Genomic DNA, 6,795 nt, shown 5'->3' with positions numbered 1-6,795 from the left:
AACGGACTGTCTGAGAGTGTGCTGGAGACAGGGTCAATCGTGTGTTTAGGATCTGGAACACGCTATCTGAGAATGTGGTGGAGACATGGTCAAACGAGTGGTTAGGATCTGGAACGCACTGTCTGAGAGTGTGGGGGAGACAGGGTCAATCGAGTACTTAGGATCTGGAACGCACTGTCTGAGAGTGTTGGGGAGGGTCAATCGTGTGGTTAGGATCTGGAACGCACTGTCTGAGAGTGTGAGGGAGACAGGGTCAATCGAGTAGTTAGGATCTGGAACACACTGTCTGCGAGTGTGGGGGAGACAGTGTCAATCGAGTGGTTAGGTTCTGGAAAGCACTGAGACTGTGGGGGTGAAAGGGTCAATCGAGTGGTTAGGATCTGGAACGCACTGTCTGATTGTGGTGGCAAAGAGTCAATCGAGTGGTTAGGATCTGGAATGCACTGTCTGAGAGTGTGGGGGAGACAGGGTCAATCGAGTGGTTAGGATCTGGAACGCACTGTCTGAGAGTGTGGGGGAGACAGGGTCAATCGAGTGGTTAGGATCTGGAACACACTGTCTGAGAGTGTGGGGGAGACAGGGTCTTTCGAGCAGTTAGGATCTGGAACGCATTGTCTGAGAGTGTGGGGGAGACATGGTCAATCGAGTGTTTAGGATCTGGAACGCACTGTCTGAGAGTGTGGGGGAGACAGGGTCATTCTAGTGGTTCGGATCTAGAAAGCACTGTCTGAGAGTGCGGGGGAGACAGGGTCAATCGAGTGTTTAGGATCTGGAACGCACTGTCTGAGAGTGTGGGGGAGACAGGGTCAATCTAGTGGTTTGGTTCCGGGACTCGCAATCTGAGAATGTGGGTGGAGACCGGGTTAATCGAGTGGTTAGGATCTGGAACGGACTGTCTGAGAGTGTGGGGGAGACAGGGTCAATCGAGTGGTTAGGATCTGGAATGCACTGTCTGAGAGTGTGGGGGATACAGGGTCAATCGAGTGGTTAGGATCTGGAACGCACTGTCTGAGATTGTGGGGGAGACAGGGTCAATCGAGTGGTTAGGATCTGGAACACACTGTCTGAGAGTGTGGGGGAGACAGGGTCAATCGAGTGGTTAGGATCTGGAACGCATTGTCTGAGAGTGTGGGGGAGACATGGTCAATCGAGTGGTTAGGATCTGGAACGCACTGTCTGAGACTGTGGGTGAGACAGGGTCAATCGAGTGGTTAGGATCTGGAACGCACTGTCTGAGAGTGTGGAGGAGACAGGGTCAATCGAGTGGTTAGGATCTGGAACACACTGTCTGAGAGTGTGGGTGAGACAGGGTCAATCGAGTGGTTAGGATCTGGAACGCATTGTCTGAGAGTGTGGGGGAGACATGGTCAATCGAGTGGTTAGGATCTGGAACGCACTGTCTGAGAGTGTGGGGGAGACAGGGTCATTCAAGTGGTTCGGATCTAGAAAGCACTGTCTGAGAGTGTGGGGGAGACAGGGTCAATCGTGTGGTTAGGATCTGGAACGCAATGCCTGAGAGTGTGGTGGAGACAGGGTCAATCGTGTGGTTAGGATCTGGAACGCACTGTCTGAGAGTGTGCTGGAGACAGGGTCAATTGAGTGGTTAGGATCTAGAACGCACTGTCTGAGAGTGTGCTGGAGAAAGGGTCAATCGAGTGGTTAGGATCTGGAACAGACTGTCTGAGAGTGTGCTGGAGACAGGGTCAATCGTGTGGTTAGGATCTGGAACACGCTATCTGAGAATGTGGTGGAGACATGGTCAAACGAGTGGTTAGGGTCTGGAACGCACTGTCTGAGAGTGTGGGGGAGACAGGGTCAATCGAGTGGTTAGGATCTGGAACGCACTGTCTGAGAGTGTGGGTGAGACAGGGTCAATCGAGTGGTTAGGATCTGGAACGCACTGTCTGAGAGTGTGGGTGAGACAGGGTCAATCGGGTAGTTAGGATCTGGAACGCACTGTTTGAGAGTGTGGTGGAGACAGGGTCAATCGAGTAGTTAGGATCTGGAACGCACTGTTTGAGAGTGTGGTGGAGACAGGGTCAATCGTGTGGTTAGGATCTGAAACACCCTGTCTGAGAGTGTGGGGGAGACAGGGTCAATCTAGTGGTTAGGATCTGGAACGCACTGTCTGAGAGTGTGGGGGAGACAGGGTCAATTGAGTGGTTAGGATCTGGAACGCACTGAGAGTGTGGGGGAGACAGGGTCAATCGAGTGGTTAGGATCTGGAACGCACTGTCTGAGAGTGTGGGGGAGACAGGGTCAATCGAGTGGTTAGGATCAGGAACGCGCTGTCTGAGTGTGTGGTGGAGACAGGGACAATCGAGTGGTTATGATCTGGAATGCACTGTCTAAGAGTGTGGGGGAGACAGGGTCAATCGAATGGTTAGGATCTGGAACTCGCTGTCTGAGAGTGTGGGGGAGACAGGGTCAATCGTGTGGTTAGGATCTGGAACTCGCTATCTGAGAGTGTGGTGGAGACAGGGTCAATCGAGTGGTTGGGATCTGGAATGCACTGTCTGAGAGTGTGGGGTAGACAGGGTCAATCTAGTGGTTCGGATCTGGAACGCACTGTTTGGGAGTGTGGGGGAGACAGGGTCAATCGAGTGTTTAGGATCTGGAACGCACTGTCTGAGAGTGTGGGGGAGACAGGGTCAATCGAGTGGTTTGGATCTGGGACACGCAATCTGAGAGTGTGCTGGAGACAGGGTCAATTGAGTGGTTAGGATCTGGAATGGACTGTCTGAGAGTGTGCTGGAGACAGGGTCAATCGAGTGTTTAGGATCTGGAACGCACTGTCTGTGAGTCTGGGGGAGACAGGGTCAATCGAGTGGTTTGGATCTGGGACACGCAATCTGAGAGTGTGCTGGAGACAGGGTCAATCGAGTGGTTAGGATCTGGAACGCACTGTCTGCGAGTGTGCTGGAGACAGGGTCAATCGTGTGTTTAGGATCTGGAACACGCTGTCTGAGAGTGTGGGGGAGACAGGGTCAATCGAGTGGTTAGGATCTGGAACGCACTGAGAGTGTGGGGGAGACAGGGTCAATCGAGTGGTTAGGATCTGGAACGCACTGTCTGAGAGTGTGAGTGAGACAGGGTCAATCGAGTAGTTAGGATCTGGAACACACTGTCTGCGAGTGTGGGGGAGACAGTGTCAATCGAGTGGTTAGGTTCTGGAAAGCACTGAGACTGTGGGGGTGACAGGGTCAATCGAGTGGTTAGGATCTGGAACGCACTGTCTGATTGTGGTGGCAAAGAGTCAATCGAGTGGTTAGGATCTGGAATGCACTGTCGGAGAGTGTGGGGGAGACAGGGACAATCGAGTGGTTAGGATCTGGAACGCACTGTTTGAGAGTGTGGGGGAGACAGGGTCAATCGAGTGGTTAGGATGTGGAACACACTGTCTGAGAGTGTGGGGGAGACAGGGTCAATCGAGCAGTTAGGATATGGAACGCATTGTCTGAGAGTGTGGGGGAGACATGGTCAATCGAGTGGTTAGGATCTGGAACGCACTGTCTGAGAGTGTGGGGGAGACAGGGTCAATCGAGTGGTTAGTATATGGAACGCACTGTCTGAGAGTGTGGGGGAGACAGGGTCATTCTAGTGGTTCGGATCTAGAAAGCACTGTCTGAGAGTGCGGGGGAGACAGGGTCAATCGAGTGTTTAGGATCTGGAACGCACTGTCTGAGAGTGTGGGGGAGACAGGGCCAATCTAGTGGTTTGGATCCGGGATTCGCAATCTGAGAATGTGGGTGGAGACCGGGTTAATCGAGTGGTTAGGATCTGGAACGGACTGTCTGAGTGTGTGGGGGAGACAGGGTCAATCGAGTGGTTAGGATCTTGGATGCACTGTCTGAGAGTGTGGGGGATACAGGGTCAATCGAGTGGTTAGGATCTGGAACGCACTGTCTGAGAGTGTGGGGGAGACAGGGTCAATCGAGTGGTTAGGATCTGGAACGGACTGTCTGAGAGTGTGGGGGAGACAGGGTCAATCGAGTGGTTAGGATCTGGAATGCACTGTCTGAGAGTGTGGGGGAGACAGGGTCAATCGAGTGGTTAGGATCTGGAATGCTCTGTCTGAGAGTGTGGGGGAGACAGGGTCAATCGAGTGGTTAGGATCTGGAACGCATTGTCTGAGAGTGTGGGGGAGACATGGTCAATCGAGTGGTTTGGATCTGGAATGCACTGTCTGAGAGTGTGGGTGAGACAGGGTCAATCGAGTGGTTAGGATCTGGAACGCACTGTCTGAGAGTGTGGGGGAGACAGGGTCTATCGAGTGGTTAGGATCTGGAACACACTGTCTGAGAGTGTGGGGGAGACAGGGTCAATCGAGTGGTTAGGATCTGGAACGCATTGTCTGAGAGTGTGGGGGAGACATGGTCAATCGAGTGGTTAGGATCTGGAACGCACTGTCTGAGAGTGTGGGGGAGACAGGGTCAATCGAGTGGTTAGGATCTGGAACGCACTGTCTGAGAGTGTGGGGGAGACAGGGTCAATCAAGTGGTTAGGATCTGGAACGCACTGTCTGAGAGTGTGGGGGTGACAGGGTCAATCGAGTGGTTAGGATCTGGAACGCACTGTCTGAGAGTGTTGGGGAGACAGGGTCAATCAAGTGGTTAGGATCTGGAACGCACTGTCTGAGAGTGTGGGTGAGACAGGGTCAATCGGGTAGTTAGGATCTGGAACGCACTGTTTGAGAGTGTGGTGGAGACAGGGTCAATCGAGTAGTTAGGATCTGGAACGCACTGTTTGAGAGTGTGGTGGAGACAGGGTCAATCGTGTGGTTAGGATCTGAAACACCCTGTCTGAGAGTGTGGGGGAGACAGGGTCAATCTAGTGGTTAGGATCTGGAACGCACTGTCTGAGAGTGTGGGGGAGACAGGGTCAATTGAGTGGTTAGGATCTGGAACGCACTGAGAGTGTGGGGGAGACAGGGTCAATCGAGTGGTTAGGATCTGGAACGCACTGTCTGAGAGTGTGGGGGAGACAGGGTCAATCGAGTGGTTAGGATCAGGAACGCGCTGTCTGAGTGTGTGGTGGAGACAGGGACAATCGAGTGGTTATGATCTGGAACGCACTGTCTAAGAGTGTGGGGGAGACAGGGTCAATCGAATGGTTAGGATCTGGAACTCGCTGTCTGAGAGTGTGGGGGAGACAGGGTCAATCGTGTGGTTAGGATCTGGAACTCGCTATCTGAGAGTGTGGTGGAGACAGGGTCAATCGAGTGGTTGGGATCTGGAATGCACTGTATGAGAGTGTGGGGTAGACAGGGTCAATCTAGTGGTTCGGATCTGGAACGCACTGTTTGGGAGTGTGGGGGAGACAGGGTCAATCGAGTGTTTAGGATCTGGAACGCACTGTCTGAGAGTGTGGGGGAGACAGGGTCAATCGAGTGGTTTGGATCTGGGACACGCAATCTGAGAGTGTGCTGGAGACAGGGTCAATCGAGTGGTTAGGATCTGGAACGGACTGTCTGAGAGTGTGCTGCAGACAGGGTCAATCGAGTGTTTAGGATCTGGAACGCACTGTCTGTGAGTCTGGGGGAGACAGGGTCAATCGAGTGGTTTGGATCTGGGACACGCAATCTGAGAGTGTGCTGGAGACAGGGTCAATCGAGTGGTTAGCATCTGGAACGCACTGTCTGAGAGTGTGCTGGAGACAGGGTCAATCGTGTGTTTAGGATCTGGAACACGCTATCTGAGAATGTGGTGGAGACATGGTCAAACGATTGGTTAGGATCTGGAACGCACTGTCTGAGAGGGTGGGGGAGACAGGGTCAATCGAGTAGTTAGGATCTGGAACGCACTGTCTGAGAGTATGGGGGAGACAGGGTCATTCGAGTAGTTAGGATCTGGAACGCACTGTTTGAGAGTGTGGTGGAGACAGGGACAATCGAGTACTTAGGATCTGGAACGCACTGTCTGAGCGTGTTGGGGAGGGTCAATCGTGTGGTTAGGATCTGGAACACGCTGTCTGAGAGTGTGGGGGAGACAGGGTCAATCGAGTGGTTAGGATCTGGAACGCACTGAGAGTGTGGTGGAGACAGGGTCAATCGAGTGGTTAGGATCTGGAACGCACTGTCTGAGAGTGTGAGGGAGACAGGGTCAATCGATTAGTTAGATTCTGGAACACACTGTCTGCGAGTGTGGGGGAGACAGTGTCAATCGAGTGGTTAGGTTCTGGAAAGCACTGAGACTGTGGGGGTGACAGGGTCAATCGAGTGGTTAGGATCTGGAACGCACTGTCTGATTGTGGTGGCAAAGAGTCAATCGAGTGGTTAGGATCTGGAATGCACTGTCAGAGAGTGTGGGGGAGACAGGGTCAATCGAGTGGTTAGTATCTGGAACACCCTGTCTCAGAGTGTGGGGGAGACAGGGTCAATCTAGTGGTTTGGATCCAGGACTCGCAATCTGAGAATGTGGGTGGAGACCGGGTTAATCGAGTGGTTAGGATCTGGAACGGACTGTCTGAGAGTGTGGGGGAGACAGGGTCAATCGAGTGGTTAGGATCTGGAATGCACTGTCTGAGAGTGTGGGGGATACAGGGTCAATCGAGTGGTTAGGATCTGGAACACGCTGTCTGAGAGTGTGGGGGAGACAGGGTCAATCGAGTGGTAAGGATCTGGAACGGACTGTCTGAGAGTGTGGGGGAGACAGGGTCAATCGAGTGGTTAGGATCTGGAATGCACTGTCTGAGAGTGTGGGGGAGACAGGGTCAATCGAGTGGTTAGGATCTGGAACGCACTGTCTGAGAGTGTGGGGGAGAGAGGGTCAATCGAGTGGTTAGGATCTGGAACAC

The sequence above is a fragment of the Cetorhinus maximus genome, unplaced genomic scaffold (assembly GCF_964194155.1).
Source record: "Cetorhinus maximus unplaced genomic scaffold, sCetMax3.hap1.1 HAP1_SCAFFOLD_600, whole genome shotgun sequence".
Taxonomy (NCBI): domain Eukaryota; kingdom Metazoa; phylum Chordata; class Chondrichthyes; order Lamniformes; family Cetorhinidae; genus Cetorhinus; species Cetorhinus maximus.
The sequence above is the reverse complement of the archived record's forward strand: the minus strand, read 5'-3'. Positions refer to the sequence as shown.